The sequence below is a fragment of the Emydura macquarii genome, unplaced genomic scaffold, assembly GCF_026122565.2.
Source record: "Emydura macquarii macquarii isolate MOO-44397 ecotype Brisbane River unplaced genomic scaffold, CSIRO-AGI_Emac_v2 contig_1477, whole genome shotgun sequence".
NCBI classification, from domain to species: Eukaryota; Metazoa; Chordata; order Testudines; family Chelidae; genus Emydura; species Emydura macquarii.
The window spans coordinates 20296389-20313249 of record NW_027131614.1 but is presented as its reverse complement, the minus strand read 5'-3'; the positions used below and the strand labels follow the sequence as shown (position 1 = coordinate 20313249).

Here is a 16861-nt window from a genome sequence, read left to right as displayed (position 1 = left end):
GTGGTGGTGGTAGTTATTTTTTCTAAATGTGTAAGCTTTGTTCAGTCTTTGAAGAAACGCTGGATTGCTAGTTTTCTAAAGTAGTTTCTGTAGTAAAGTGGCCATTTTGGGGTTAACTGGGTTACTCAAAGGATATGGGGATGGAACTATGCTCCACCTCTCCCTACTTCCTGTTTGTCAGTGGGAGCTATCCCCCTCCACCCACCTCCACACAAACTCTCTCTGTTTGTTGTGATGCAGTTGAAGAAAGCAGTAAGTTTGTCAACCTGTAGTCTGGTGAGAAAAATGTTATGTTTGCTGCACTGAGTGGCCCCTTTACTAAAGTTTCCTTTGTGAGGAGTACTGTGAGTAGCAATAGAGTTGGTTCCTTTGTTAATCACTCTAAAAGTTGGAGCCTATTCTTGGTCCCTGGGTACTGGGTATTGGTGTGTGGGTTGTGAGTCCTGAAAGAGGGGACTGCCTGCATGCCATTTGACCACCTCTGTTAAAGGATTGCCTTATATAATGTAAATAAAACAAGTTACCCAATGCAAATACCCAAATGCCACATCACAGAATTCTGTTCCAATGGGAACCTAAACTGCAAGGCCCCAAAATCTGTTACTGTTTGGCACAGGGCAGACAACTGTTTGTTGAAATACATATACAATTATACTGGGTAGCTCAGGATTCAGGATGGGACATGGATTCTTTCACTTCTTGTTGAAAACTGCAAAGTATCTATTATCTCAGTAGTTATGTGCCAGCAGTTCTGTCTATGTAGTTGGAGTATGAATGTTGAGATTGTTTTGGATATTTGGATTCTATATATCTCACAATAGTCTGGAGAGTTTTGAAAGTGATATACTTTTTAAAAATACACTTTTAGGGACTGTATCCTTCACTTCTTACTCAGCTGAAACTGAATAAGGAGAACAGGTCCAGGTGTGAAATAGTGAAGTAATTTTAAGTGTGACAAAAATAAGGTAAGTTTTATAAACTATTGATAAATACACAATTTAAGTTAGAAACAAAAATCCATGAAAAGTCAGATTTCAAGCTTCTGTTAGACCACCTGTCCTGGCTTCCTAGCCTTCTGGCCTCTGTCTGCCATGTAGATGACAGATTAGCTGTGAACATCCTTTATAAAAGGAAATAGTATTCTATAAAATTCACACCATGGTTTCCAATTTGGTATCAGTCAGGACATCCTAAAATAAAATTTGTTTCAAAAATAGATCTGTAGGGGGGAAATGTCAGGGTTAAAAGAAAACAATCTACTTCTGTCAGTTTATTCTGTGAGAAAACTTGCCTGTAAAGGAGGTTTAGTGTCTTGTTCAGGTGCAGTAGTTTTTTGCTGATGGAGAGTAAAGCAAAGCAAAACAACAATAGGGTGTTGTGAATCAAGTGTGATGAAGAGTTATCATACAGCAAAACAGGAAGTTTTAAAAAAGCAAAACAATTGATCTTTGAGAGCAAGAATAATATTCTAATTTTAACTTCCTTGTTTTAATTTTAACGTGGAATTATATAAAAATGATGTAAATTGCTCAGTAAATGCTATTAGTAAATGCTTTCAAAAACACACGTTACTGTACCACACTACAGAGCTGTATTATAAAGCTTCTTAATTTTTGCCTTTTTTTTGTTCAGTTTTGGGCCCAATTTTGCAGTCCTTAAAGAAATGGGAATTTTGCTTATATAAGGACTATGAGATCAGTTTCTTTGTCTACACATGCTAGTGATATTCTCTAATTTACATTGACTGCATCTGGAATGCATAGCAACAGCTATGGTTAAGGTTGCCTACATTTTTCAATTGTAAAAGGCCTTTTTCAGTAGCTTCATAATTTTGTTAAACTTTAACCTTTGGGGTTATAATTTCCCCAGATCTGATCAATGCACAAGGATGAGTTTTTGTTTCTTTGTTTTTGTTCCAATCTAAAACAGTCAAGTCTTAACATTGCCAGTGCATTTAAGCCAACAAATAAGCTTACCTTGATAATGGTCTCATCTGGGATTTCTTCCCTTCTAGAATCCAGTGAACTATTTTTGCAAAAGAATATCTGCACATCTTAACAGGAGAAGCCAGCTTTGACCATTAGATGCAATGCAACCTGATTTTATTAATCTGTTTTGAAGGAGCTTTTAAATACTGTAGTATCACTTTCATAACAATGTAAGAAGACATAATTGATTAATACATGATATTTGAGGGATAGGCTAAGCTTTGTTTGTGACCATATAATGAGTTGTTTATGTTAGCTCAATGCTCCAAGTAACTTTATGTCTTATGTATGTTTATCCATGTTGGACAAAGTTCTGATTTATAAAAGGACAAACAATAATGAACAAGTGATCCATGGATATGAAGCATCAGTGCCACGTACTCCTTAAGACATTAGTTAGGTGCCTAACTCGCCTGGAAAGTAACTTAACTGCCATTTATGCCTTTGAAAATCTCCCCTGGAGTTTTATTATGTCCAGAACTGACTAAATTTCTGGATTTAGGACCAGATTAGGTTTTGACAGATTATAAGGGCAGAAGGGGCCATTTGCGATCAGCTAGCCTGATCTCCTGTGTAATAGACTATAGGTCTTCTCTGAATTAATTTCTGTTTCAGATAGAGCATATCTTTTAGAAAAACATCCACACTTGATTAAAACATTTTCAGTAATGGAGAGTCCACCACGACTCTTAGTAAATTGTTCCACTAGTTAATTACCCTCACTGTTAAAAATGTGCACCTTATTTCTAGTCTGAATTTGTCTAGCTTCAATGTACTAGTTCCTGGGTCATGTTATATCTTTGTCTGATAGACTGAAGAGCCCTCTATTACCAAATTTCTGTTTCCCGTATAGGTAGGTAGAGACTAATCAAGTCACCCTTTAACCTTCTTTTTGATAAATTGAATATAATGAGCTCTGTGCATTTTTCACTATAAGGTATGTTTTCCAATCCTTTAATCATTCTCATAGCTCTTCTCTGAATCACCTCCAATTATCATCATCTTTCCTGAGTTGTTGACATCAGAACTGGACACAATATTCCAGCAGTGGTTGCACCAGTGCGCCATACACAGGTTATATAACCTCCCTACTCCATATACTCCTGCTTATATATCCAAGAGTTGCATTAGTCTTTTTGGCAATAGCATTGTGGTAGGCACTTGAGTTCAGCTAATAATTGTTATTCACCATGACCCACAAGTCCTTTTCAGAGTCCCTGCTTCCCAGGATAAAGCCCCACATCCTGTAAGTATGGCACACATTATTTGTTCCTTGATGTATGACTTTACATTTGGCTGTATGAAAACACGTGTTTGCTTGTGTCCAGTTTACCAAGCGATCCAGATCTCTCTGTATCACTAACTTGTTCTCTTTATTATTAACACAACGATTTGGGGAGTGGTAATATGCAAACTTTATCAATAATGATTTTGTTTTCTTCCAGGTCATTGATAAAAATGTTAAATAGAATAGATCCAAGAACTGTCTCTGCGAGTCCCCACTAGAAACACACCCATTCAATGATGATCCCCCATTTACAATTAAATCTCAAGACCTAACAGCCAGTTTTTAATCCATTTAATGTGCGCTATATTGATTGTTGTATCATTCTAGTTTTCAATCAAAATGGTACCAAGTAAAATACCTTACAGAATTCTAAATCGCAACAATGTTACCTTTATCAACCAAATTTGTAATCTCAATTAAAAAAAAAAGTTAGTTTGAAGAGACCTATTTTCCATAAATCCGTGTTGATAGGCATTAATTATATTACTTTCCTTTAAATCTTTATTAAAGGAGTCCAATATCAGCTGTTCCATTATTTTGCTTGGATCGATGTTAGGCTGACAGGCTTTAATTACCCGTGTTTTACCCTTTTTAAATCCTGGAACATCAGCTTTCTTCCAGTCATCTGGAACTTCTCTAGAGTTCCATGACATGATTAAAATCATCATAATCAACAGTTCAGAAATCTTCTTGGCCAGCTCTTTTAAAACTCTTTTGTGCAAGTTATTCAGACTTGCTGATTTACAAATGTCTAGTTTTACTAGATGCTGCTTAACATCTTACTGAGTTGCTTTAGAATGGAATGGAATTTATTTCATAATCATATATGACTACATCATCTAGCTTTTTCCCAAATACAGAACAGAAATATTTTTGAACATTCTGCTCTTTTTCTGGATTATTAGACAATTCTTTCATTGTTCGGAATCCTTCTGTTCCTAATATATTTTAAATCTCCTCCTTATTGTCTTTAACTCTGCTGACCATAGATTTCTCCTTGTGCCCCTTGGCTTCCCTTATCACTTTTCTTACAATTCCTAGCTGCTAGTGTATATTCATTAATATCAACTTCCCCTTTCTTCTATTTGCTATAAATGTTTTTTTTTTAAATTATTTAATTATTTTCTAGCTGCTTCCACTTCCCTTCTAAGCCAGGATTGTTTGTTTTTAACCAGTGTGGCCTTTCTTGATGGAAGGATTGTGACTTTTTGGGCATCTAGTATAACGTTCTTAAACAGTTCACAATTATCATTCATATCTTTCTGTTTAAATTATTTCTTCCAACTGATGTGGGTCCTAATTATATTCAGCTTGTGAAATTGGCCCCGTTAAAGCCCCAGGTGTGTATATATAACTGTTTTGAGAGGCCCTGTGCAAAATAACCCAGCTCTAACCAGCTTCCTTTCCATCTGTCATTGGCCCTTAACTTCTGCATACTCATTACAACACACTCAGCCCTCATTTGTAGTTGCCTTTTGCTTAGTTATGGCCCTCTGTTGGTCATGTGACTCCACAACCTGATTAGGATCTGCCAATTATCATATAGCTTGTGTGACTCATGCAGGCCACCCCTCATGCATTCCTGCTTGTGCTTGTTGAGCAGACTTCCAAGCAGCCGCTGTCTTGTTGTGCCCCCTGTTGGTACTGAGCAGGGATAGAGCACTTGAGAGGAGTTGGCAAACTGCTGTGGCAGGAAGTGGAGGCAGCATCAGGGAGAAAGATGAGGGGGTCAGTCTTGGGCCTGGTCTACACTGACCAGGAAATTTGGTGGCAGGAAATTCCTAACTTCTACTTATCGCAGCATCTTCACTTCACTCTGCCAACGGGAAATGCGCTCCCGTCTGTGCAGTGTTACTCTTTTTCCATTGGTGGATTTATTAAATCAACTTCCGGATCAATTGAGCAAGTCTTCTCTTCCACTCAATTGATCCCAAAGAATCGATCTGATGGCAGCAGATTTGCCGCCATCAGTGAAGACATGCCCTTTGTCTCAGCCTGCCTTTTCTCCTGCAGATATTCCCATCCACCCAAACCTTAATCATCCCCCCAGCTGTCCCCCATCTTCTTCCCCGAAAGCCTCAGCACTCCCATAGCTCCTCCCTCCCCAACCATATACACCCCATCTTCTCTCTGGATACCCAACCAAACCCAACTGTTCTTCCCCTGTTTCTTTCCCCAGACATCTACTCTCAAGCCACTGAACTGCCCCCATTTCCCCCCAGCTGGGGCACCCCTAGAAACTTAGATTCCCAGCTATCCTCAGCCGCCACCAACCTGGACACTCCCACAAACTCAACTATGCTTCCCCCTGCTACCCGATCTTCTTCACAGATTCTCCTACAAATGCAGCTGCCCCACCTTCCAACCCCAAACTGCCACCCCTCAGCGCCCACCTACTCCCCAGATACCTTTAGCACCCATCTATCCTCCACAGCTGACAAGTTTTGTGCAGCTCCATGTCCTACCTCACCTCTGCTGGGGCAGGGCATGTAGCATATGCAAAATAACTTGCAAATTACATACTGGGCCAATTTGGCAAATTTGCACAAAATGTCACACATGGAAGAACACAATGAGGTTGAATTGACAGATCATTGCTGGTTTGAGGGGAGATCTCCAGGAAATGAGAAAACAGGGTCAATAACTGTAAGGAGGAGTGGCGGGTTCAGGTCATCTAGTCCGGGGTTTCTCAACCCAGAGGTAGGGATCCAAAATTGGATGGTCAGAATGTTTCAAGGGGTCGTGTTGGCAGCTCCTGTGGTTCCTGTCCCATGGGGCAGGCTGGGCTTGTCTCTCTGCTCCAGGCACTGCAACTTCTGCAGTCCCAAAGCCATTCAGGTTTGACCCAGCCGTCATGATGATGGGAGTCTGAGTAGGCCAAATTGAGTGAGTGGTACTAGTGCAATCTCATGAGCCAGGTCACAACTCCATTCACACAAATTTAGTCCAGTCAGGGGCGGGGCCAAACCTGAACTGCACTGAAACCCCAGAGGTTACAGCGCTCAGAGCCGAGACCCAAGGCCAGCCAGCCCCATAGAACAGGAGCTGCCACTGTAGGATCTGACCGAAACCACCCCAAGTCTTCCAACCCCAGACTATTTACTGGGTCGCAACAGGTCATAAACATTTACAAATGGGTCCTGAGATCAGAAGGTTGAGAACAACTGATCTAGACAATATATCCCACCCTCCCTGATGTTATCTCAGCATTTTTCCTCAGATGGGCCCTTCCACTCTACTCTACTTTCCTCTGCTGCCAAATCATGTTCTCTTCCAGAAAGTGGCAGTGCGCAGGTGGCCTGTGAGCATCTAGAGTAAGTGACTTCCTGGCTAGGACCCCTGAGTAGCTTTGTGGTGAAGAGGCAGATGGAGCCTGAGGTACAGCAGGTGGAGAATCAAGAGGATCTGTGCTTATTTGGGGAGGGCTAGGAGAAAAAGACTTCTTCAAGCAGTTCTGCAGGGTGTGAAGAGAGGGTTGGGAAGCAGGAGGCAGTCTTATTTGGCTGCTGGAAAGGAGAAGGAATGGAGAGGGTCAATTGAAGACAGGAGAGCTAGCCTCAGCTTCCAAGTTCAATCGAAGATTGGCTCCCTCAAGATCGCACTGCAGTGATCCAAACTCAAAGGGATCAAGGATTGCTTTACAGTAGCAATCACTGCACCTTCAAAGAAGGCTGCAGCTTTGGGTCAGAGATGTATTAAGAGAATCTGGGACTGTAAGTGTATCGTGACTTGGGGCCCCCCCATGGTTCTGCCTTGGTGCCTCTTTGGAATGGTGGTGGCTGGAGGGCCCTCCCCACAGGTGCAGTGGCAAAAGTATGAGGTCCACTTCTTCCCCCAAGAGCAGCCGCAGGACTCCCCAACGCCCTTGGAAGTAGGAGAGGCCTTGCCCCCCCCACCCCTCCCGAGAGGCAGGTGTAAGAGCAGGAGGCCCCCATCAGCCACAGGGTAACTGTTTGGCTGGATGGGTGGGTTGAGAACTGCACAACTGATTAAGGATCACAGAAAGGCATCACACTCAGCTCAGCCTCCCACCCATTCTTTATGCCCAAGAAGAGTGCTTTATGCTACTTAGTGAGTCCCTTTATATTGGGGTAATCCCTAGCTATCTACTTAGGGCAATTGTTTTTCTAGAGCAGCGTACAGAGGATCTGGCCCCTTGTATTCAGATTTGCTTGCAAATCCTACATCCTTTGTAAGAGCAAAAACTAGCAATAACCTTGCTGGACTAATATTTATTAAAAGGGATCTTGGAAATGCAGGACAGGTCCCCCTAGCCTCCACAACAAATGCTTGACCTCCTTGTACCCTTTGAATCAAACGGCTGTATTTCCACCTTTATTTATTTACTTAGCACACTCAGTCGAGAACAGGGAAACCTTGATGTTATTTTTTTGGTCATTGTGTAGCTCACAGATATTTGCTGCATCTGTTTCCTGTTAATGAAGCCTAGTGCTGCCTTTTGTCCAGCAGGTGGAACACTTGCTGCAGATTGTGTAGCTCAGGAATCCTGCTATAACACTCTATTTTAAAGAGAAGTCTAGGCTTTTAAGGTCTTCATGGCAAACTGACTTTATTCAATAGATAGATTTTCCTTGGTATATTGTTTGAGGAGAGCTTGCTAGTCTAGGAAGCATACCGTTATAAATGCAAGCAAAGTAAAGGCTGTGTTTGCACTAGGAAATTGAATTGTTAGTAATTAAGCTAGTGGGTAACACCAGTGTATGCGTCGAGAGTGCAAAGTATACTGGCTCTGCTGGTTTGTGTGCAGTTTTGCCCCATATTCACAATAGCACTTTCTCCTTGTAGTTGCTTTGAATTGAGTATCAAATCCAGAGTTCATGACACATTTTCCTGAAGCATGGCTTATGGGAGATCTTGAAAGGCCTTCTGGTAGCCCACAGGGTGGTGGGATAAGTGGTCAATACGATGTTTGTAATATCTGCCTTTTGTCATTGTCAAAATATCTGTGAAAATAAGGCGGGGTTCTTCAATATGCTGATATATTGTGGGGATGCGAAGGCAATGGGACTTGTTGCTGATCATGTACAGCGGAACAGACAAGATGTGGCACCTGAGGCTGTGCCTTATATTAAACAGCTGCAGTGGACTGGCTGTCTAAGTTAGAAATGCTCTGTGCACATGGTTCTCAGGTGCAGGTGGGGAAGTGGGGATGGAGGATACAGATGCCTGATGCAGGCAGAAGTAAATGTTAGCAGTTGCTGCTATTAAAAATTATTGCTTGTCTGGAGGTGGTTTATCCTTATGAGTAGGTATGAATTTCTTTGAATCTTTTATATATGCTATATAATTTAAGGTGGCGGAGTATCTAGAGGAATGAAATAGGATGCATAAGATGCAACATTAATCACTATTGCCAAAATAGCATTTGCTTAGGTAGCTTGTATGCATTTTTTTAATCTTAATTCTTATATGGTCTGTATGAATTAAAGTGAGTGTTTAAAGTTGAAGAATGACTTGTGAATGTATTGATGTTAAAATACTGAGTGTTCTGTAAATTCTTTATGCAGATAATTTGTCTATATAAACTTTATTAGTCACACAAGGAAGCAGACCAGCTGCAGTATGTAACCAAGGTAACAGCTAAAACAAAGGAAAATAGAATTTCTGTACTAAAGACACATGAAACACATGTCCTATTTCCCTGTATGTGTGCAGGGATGAAATGCCATGGGAAAGCATGGGGGAAATTAGTGAGCATCAGTCTATGGTGCTGTCCTGTGTCCTGGTATTGTACTGTGGAGGAATTACATAAACAGGCAGGACATGGTGCTAGGATAGCAGTGCAATCTCTGTTTTGGACTTCACATCATCATTAAATAATTCCTTGTGTGATGGTTGCTCATAGATTTTGTCCTTATGCCTAAATCTGTCCTATGTTTGAGAAACACTCTCGATTTTTTGCTCTTCAACCCTAAACATTTGATCAGTCGCTTTTCATGTCCCTGCATGTGGAAAACCAAATCTTCCTGGTTTTTCTTTACCTTGCCCTCAGCTTGGTCAAACATTTGACTGCTTCTAAGCTCTGCTTCCTAGCCTTCACAGTGAGGTTTCTGTTGCTGTACCGTCACGCTAGTGAGAAGCAAGAAATGATGGGGTTAATAAACGTAACAGTGGCTCCTCCATCCTGTGGAAGATAATGCAATGTGGTAAAAGTAATAATTTCTGTTTCATTTAAAATTTCAGTGCCTTCTTGCAAATCAATGTCGTGGGCTTAGAAATGATAAGGACATAAAATAACACTTTCCCCACAAAGAGAATTAGATTGGGAATGGGGTAGGATTATTGGGAGCAAAATGGGCAGAGAAAAGGGCAGTGGGGTTCATTTCAAATGAACTAAGTAAAAGTTGGTAATAACTCTATGCTGTGGGTCCTGAAAGGCCATGTTTGGGAGAGTGGGGGACAGGGATAGAGTGGATAGAGATTATTTTGGATGATATTGTAAGACCAGCTTTAGGAATGGACAGGATGTGAAATTCTGTGATGGCATAAGGATACTTGCTTGTCTCCCACGGTAGATTGCCAGGCCAGAACACTGGCTTTGGCAAAGGTCTGCAGACATTACTTGGGAAAATTTAGGAGTAAGATTAATAAGCTTCTCCACTAAATTTCATGGAAGCAGGCTGGATGAGCTTTGTAAGGATTTAGCGTAAAACCTCAAAGCATGGGTGGCAGGTATTAGAGGCTTGGGGAAGCTAAGCCTCCTCAAACAGCTGCCACCAGAAGCTCTCGCTTGGTCTCTTGCCCCTGAGGTCCGCCCATGCTCCACCTCTAGCCCCGCTCCTGCTTGGGCCCTCCCCTGAAGCCTCTCCTCACCTGCTGCTCACACCTCTTCACCTTCTCCCCCGAGAGGCGCGAGAGGCAGGTGGGGAGAGAGGGACTTCGGGAGAAGGAGATGAAGAGGTTCAAGTGGCGGGCAGAGGAGGTGAAGAGGCATGAACAGCAGGTGGGGAGGGACCTCAGAGGAGGGGGCCGAGAAGGAGAGGGGCCTGTGGCAGAATGGGGGTGGAGCATGGGCGGGGCTGTGGGGGAGGAGGCCATTCCCAAAGGCAGGAGTCATGTGCCACCCACGCGTCAGAGTTATCAACACCAGAATTATGAACTGACTGGTCAAGCGCACACCTCATTTGGAGCCAGAAGTATGCAATCAGGTGGCCAACAGAGACAAAAAAGGGGGGAGAAAAGCAAATCCTGTACAGTACCGTGTTAAATGTAAACTATTAAAAAAAAGGGGAAAATTTAAAAAAAGATTTGACAAGGCTGTTGCTGTGCCTGTTTCATTTAAATTAAGATGGTGAAAAGTAGCATTTTGCTTCTGCATAGTAAAGTTTCAAAGTTGTATTAAGTAAATGTTCAGTTGTAAACTTTTGAAAGAACCGCCATAACGCTTTGTTCAGATTTACGAACAACCTCCATCCCTGAGATGTACAATCCCTGAGGTGTTTGTAACTCTGAGGTTCTATTGTACCTTCTTCCTTCTCTTGTGGCGGTTGCTATCAAATAATGTTTATGCCTTTGTGTTGTGTATTAAAAAGAAAGCAGAATGAACTGCAATTGCATCTTGGTCAGAGAAAATTGCTAAAGAGGTGCACTGGCTTATGTGCCAATATGGGCAATTATATGACTATGTATAATGTAAATGTTGGATCCATGATGCACCTGGTGCAGTTCAGTCAATCAAATTTAACTTCTTTGTACAGTTTCTATAGTATGGTTTCTGTGTAACTTACAAAAGGCTTTCGTCTGGATAGGCACCATTTTGAGTCTAAGCACATGGCCTGGCTCAGTCAGGTGCTGTGCCCGCAGTCGGACAAGTCTGCCCTTACTAGGATCAGCGAGGCTGAGCATGGAAGGGGGTCACATGTAGGGATGCTGAACCTATCAGAGGTAGGCAGATGGAGAAAGGGGCCTGCAGCTGCCACTTTTGCTGTGGTGGCTGAGATAGAGAAGAAGAGGAGGGACCAGCAGGATTAGGAGAGGTAGGGGGAGACTTCCGCTTCCTTCCTACTTGTATTTGATGTAAGCGAATAAAGTATCCATCACATGACTTAGAGCAGGGGTTCCCAAACCTTTTTCCCCAGAGGCCCACGTGTGCAGCTGCAATAGGCACTGCAGCCCATTAGTAACATGAGTCTGTCAAAGGAAAGAGGCACCACGGGGCATGCATGGCCCCTCAACTTAGCAGGAGCCAGGGCCATTGAGGTGCCACAGCTAGCCCCCACCACTACCCTCTGCCTCAGCAGCCTGCTGAGTGCCTTGAGCTTGTCACCTGGCCGCCCTGCCCCAGTCACCCACCCGGAACCCCGGCACGCCTCACAGGCACCCCCTGCCCGGGAATGACAGAAGGGCTCAGCGGCCTCTAGGGCCAGGCAGACGCAGGCGCTTGTGCTGGGCCCTGCTGTTATCTGACAGTCTGGATATTGGCATTGTCTGGGTGGAAACAGAGCAGCACTGCCAAGTTCCAGTTCTTGGGGTTGGAGTGGGGGGAGGAACGCAGGGCTGATACTCAAGGAAGCCTTACAGTCACGAATTGCGAGGTGCAGCAGCTAAGAGCAGGAATATCCGTGAACCATCCAGCTTCCTTCAGCCACCCTGGGAACCACCACCTCTCAGGGCTGGCCCCTTCTCCTCAGCCTCCACCCACTGACCAGCAGTTCCATTTCACCCTCTGCCACCCACCGTGGGCGCTTGGCTCCTCCTACCCTGGGCGGGGGCCATCTCTAGTTGTCACTCCACCAACGTATATAGTTTGGGGAAAACTCCGTCCATGGCAGACCACCTGGGACTGTGTCATGGCCGCAACCCACAGTTTGGGAACCCCTTAGAGCATAGTTTATGTACAAGGAGAGCACAATCGGAATGTATTTTTTTTATAACTTACTGGATTGAAGTGATCTGTATCATTTCTTATCTCTCCTTACCAAAATCTTAGAATAGTTCACGCTAGATAATGTGAGATGAGATTGCTATTTGTTTTTACACTGTCAGGAGATGGTCCCCATCCAGGAGAGAAAGCAGCCTCTGTGACTATGGGCTTGTAGAAGTTCTGTGGACTGATGCATAGTTGCTGAGGCGGGTCCCTATTTCAAGGAGATGTTTTCTCTTCAGCAGCAGTCAGTCAAGGCTGCCACTTCCCATATGTACAAGACTAGGCCCATGTCAGACTCGTGGGAATCCCATAGTGAGACCCTGACTGGGAACAAGATTTTCCCTGCCTGCTTGACATATAGAAACTTGGTGACTCAAAGATGTTCAGTTGATATGTGATTTGGACTGCAGTTTGGGAGAAGAAAAGGGGCCCTTCATCCTGAGATTTCCCTGCAGCTATCTTATTTACTCAGAAGTAAGTGGTGATTGTAGGAGAGGAGTCGTTTATTTTGACAATAGGAAAGAGCATCCCGATAACAGCAATTAGGTGATGCAGTATGTGCAGATCCCCAAGCTATGCCCCAACAGCTAGTTAGTTAAGAGAAGCATCCATCCACCAACCAAGACATTTGTTTTGTATGGCTGATAGGCATCTCATGGTCTTGTCTATTTATACCTCTTCAGGCCTCAAATAGGGCTTAGGGACACACTGAATCCTTCACCTAAGAGGCAAACTGACAACGTGCTTGTCTCATGAAAGGAGAGTCACAGCTAGCCTGGCTGTAAAGTGCTGCAAAGATTTTTGGGTGAGCAATACTCTACAAGACATAAGAGTATCTTGCTAATTAAGTCTAGGCTCTAGAATATGTATTATGATTTTATTTTATATATAACCATTTGTTTCCAGTACTGCTACTTATAGCTACTACTTGAATCTCTATGCTTGGTTAAACAAACTTACACTTAATTTGACTATAAACATATCTAAGTGTTGCATGCGAAGTGGAGTGGTAATCTGAGGTGGAACTGGTAAGCTGAGGTGTTCTGCTTTTTTGGAAGCAGCAAATTTGTGAATACTGTGAATGTCCTGTGGACCAGGGGTTAGACACTCCAGGAAGATGCTTGGAGGGCTCAAGGGTTGTAGTGTGCTAATTGCTAACTTGTTGAGTAACAGCAGGGCCTGTGAGGCCTCTGTCAGTTTGTTGCAAAGAAGAATATTTTGCTTTCATGGAAAAGGAAAAATGGGATGAACTGTCTCAACATGTATTGCTTATATTAGTGCTTCCATTTGTCACATGCCTAAAACCGCTGTCTTCATATTCTGAGTTGTTGATGTCACTGCACACTCAAGAAATGAATTAAAGGTCACATTTTGGCTGATTAGGTGTTAGGGTGAAGAAAATCAGTTTCACATAATGATGATACTAATATCAATGTTGAAATATACATAACTTCTGGCAGACTAATTATTCACTAAAATGGGCACAAACCCACTCAAAACTTTGTGATGGCAGAGAGACGTTATTAAAAATCCATATCAAAATTTTGTGTGAGAACCCTCTCTAGCTGTGTGCAAGATGAAGCCCTGAATTCAAATGTTTGTGACTTAGGCATAGTCATATTTTGAAGGCAGATTTTTTTCAGGATTTATAAAAATCTGTGTCTTATCGACCTGTCTTAGTTTTCTCCTTTTTAGTTTTATTGAGATGGAGCTGAACATAATTAACACATTTATTTTTGGTGCAGTACTTTTACAGGATTGGAAAAGCAGTCTGTCTTTTTTTTTTTTTTTTAAACGTAGCTGCCCACGCAGCAAAATGAGTCAGAACACTTTGTAAAATAAACAAAAAAACAACTGTACAGTTTACAAGTTTGGAATTTTTAAAAAAATCAATGTCAAAGGACTCTTTTCCTCATGATACTTCTTCCTTGCTCTTATCAGGTTGTGAAATTTATTCAGTGAAAAAATCCCAGGTGTATCATCTGACATTTACATTATAATTGAATCCACCAGGGTGCTGACTTCAATGAGAGCTGCAGATGCACAGTACTTCGGAAAATTAGGCCATTCATTGATTTAGGTACCTATATTTGGATTTAGGTATTTAAGTTTGACCACCCAAGTTTGAAAAGTTTTCCTTTTTCTTGTAAGTTTACAAATATTTTAGTAAATACTGTAATCTTCATATTGTATAATTTTGCAAGTCATAGCTTTGAGGGTAAACCACTTAAAAGAAAAGAGGTGGGAAGAGATACAGATAGAAAGGATTCACCTTCAGAATCATGCATGCAATGTTTGAGTTTTGGGAGGACAAAGTTTGAAGAGCTCTACTATCCATGCCCAGTTCCTTAAACACACCAATTGCTTGTTAGGGAAAGTAGACAGTGTATAGCGCACACGTGCTGAAGGGGTCATTTCAAATGTGTTAAAAGTGCCATTGACTTCAAGAAGAACCAGATTTGGCTCACTGTCATTTTAGGATGGAATTCTGCAAAACAATTACTGCTGGGTGCAGTGCTTACTAGACTGGGCAATAATCAATGGGGTTATTGATCCTACTCACTGTATTAAATTATATGCTTAGCAGTAAATGTTTTTAGGTTTGAGGCCTAACATAGGATTGTGGGCAGGAACCTTGTTTACTCCAGGATGTGTCCATCTCTGAATACATTTTCAGCACCCAACAAATGGTAACTATCTTTCACCAGCTTCTCTTACATAATAGTGGGGTAAAGTACAGGCAATCCTCAGGAAGGCACAACTCGGCACCTGGCTCAACTGTGGGTATGCTGTAGTGATATGATGAGGGAGAAAATAGGGGAAAAACCCTTATGTATTTCAAAATCAGTTTAAACTGGGGCTGATTGTTCGCTTTCGACAAAGGTCTGACAGAAAGCAGGCAAGGTTCTGTTTCAGAAAGCCGTCTGCTCTCCTGCCAGCTTGCCCATCTGGTTCCTCAGTAGCTCACCTGGCGGGCTAACAGTATGAAGAGCATGGAAGCATTGGCTGCCAAGCTCACAGCTCCTCAGACACTTGGGCTCCCAGGATCTACTGCTCTGGGGAAGCCAGCGAGGCTGACTGCCCTAGAGGCACGGAGCACAGGACTTTCCCTTTTGTGGAGAAATCAGAAATGTTGGGTTTGCATCACAAATTGGAATAAAACTAAAATGTGAAATATTGAAATCTTTCATGAAATGGAATTACCTTTCTCTGCGCAGCTCTAGTCAATGCAGGGAAGAATTAAGGTGGTTTGAATGCCTCAACTGTTCATTTCCATACTTTACCATGTTTGGATTTCTTTGAATGATAACATTAACTCTGAATTTCCCAGATTTGTAATACTTCTGTTTGGTATAATTAAAGTATCCCTGTGAAGTTTTCTTTTTTTACCCCTAAGTTACTGATTCTTAGTCTCAAAGTTAACTCCATCTTAATTTAGTTTTTTGGCTTGGAATAATCACTTAGTTAAAGGGTAGTTGTGGACTGAGTTTGAATTTTGGAAAAGAACACTGCAAACTCTTGCTATTTTTGTCTTTTGTCTTGTGCTATTTGGTGTCTCAAAGCCCCAGCTCCTGGAGTAAGTTAATTAGATTTGATTAAAAAAATAAGGATGTTAAGGAGAAAAGCTTGAAAATTGTGACTTGAAAATTGTGTGTAAATAGAGGAGAAAATCCTCCCCAAATTTCACTTTTTAAAAATCTCATAATTCTTAAACCAATCTCCTGATTTTCTTGAGGATTGTCTCATAATTTATAGACAGTTGGGGATGTCAATATTGAGAAGAAAGTTGTACAAAACCTTAGCGATGTTTTCTTGATTAAAAAATGCAGTGAATGTTAAGTGACTTACTTTTATTTTTTTAGTTATATTCATTTTCCACAGTGTTTATAACCCAGACACTATGGCACTGAGTGAGTGAATGGAAATCAGAGAGAGAATCCAAATAGAAACAGAGTAGTCAGTTTCCAGTCTAGACTAATGGGAGGTAGCATCCTAGTGGAAAGAGCTCTTAACTTGGATTTAGGCACCTTGGGTTCTAGTCCCAGCATTACTATCAGCCTGCTGGGCAAATTATTTCCCTTCTCTGTGCCTCTGTTTTTCCATCTGTCAAATGGGGATAGTGATACTTACCTTCGTTGCAGAGCATGTTGAGATCTGTGGATGAAAGAGGTAGGTATTATTAATTATCATTAATTTGTTCCCCAGACTGAATGAAATGCATGAGAGTAAACAAACAGCATACATGGTACAAAGCAAATTACATTTTTAAGTGTTTCAGTTTTAATGATGTAAGATATATAAAGTATTTTACAACAGAGGTAAAGACTTTTTAAAAATATGCAACATTCCATAACCTTCCTGTTTAGTCATCATGCAGTTAGTCAGCATTGTAGCACAAAATACAGTAAATTCCATAAAGAAAGCATTTGAAAAGATGCAGAGTACTGCATAGAAAAAAGAAAGTTTAATTTTCATGTCGGGTAGCACAGTGCCAGTTATGAGTATATAGTTGAAAGAGGCCAGCTTGGAGAAGCTGAATGAGGCCTGCAGCTGGTCTAATTATCACTGCAGACTCAAGAAGGAGAATAGTGATTCTCCTGACTGAAGGAGGAAAAACCTATGTGAATTAGCGGCACAGACTCTAGGAGGAAGTCTGTGAACCTCCTGTTGAAAGGAAATCTACCCAAAGTATCACAC

At 41.9% G+C, this 16861-nt stretch overlaps 1 protein-coding gene across 1 annotated transcript in view; it reads left to right on the top strand.

Annotated features, from left to right (window-relative positions):
- Positions 1-200: 200 nt before the first annotated feature.
- Positions 201-16861, top strand: part of RP1 (RP1 axonemal microtubule associated) — a 307648-nt gene continuing 290987 nt past the window's right edge. Inside the window, exon 1 of the mRNA XM_067553867.1 lies at positions 201-252. The gene's annotated coding sequence lies outside the window, so the exon portion shown is untranslated. The remainder of the gene's footprint in view (positions 253-16861) is intronic.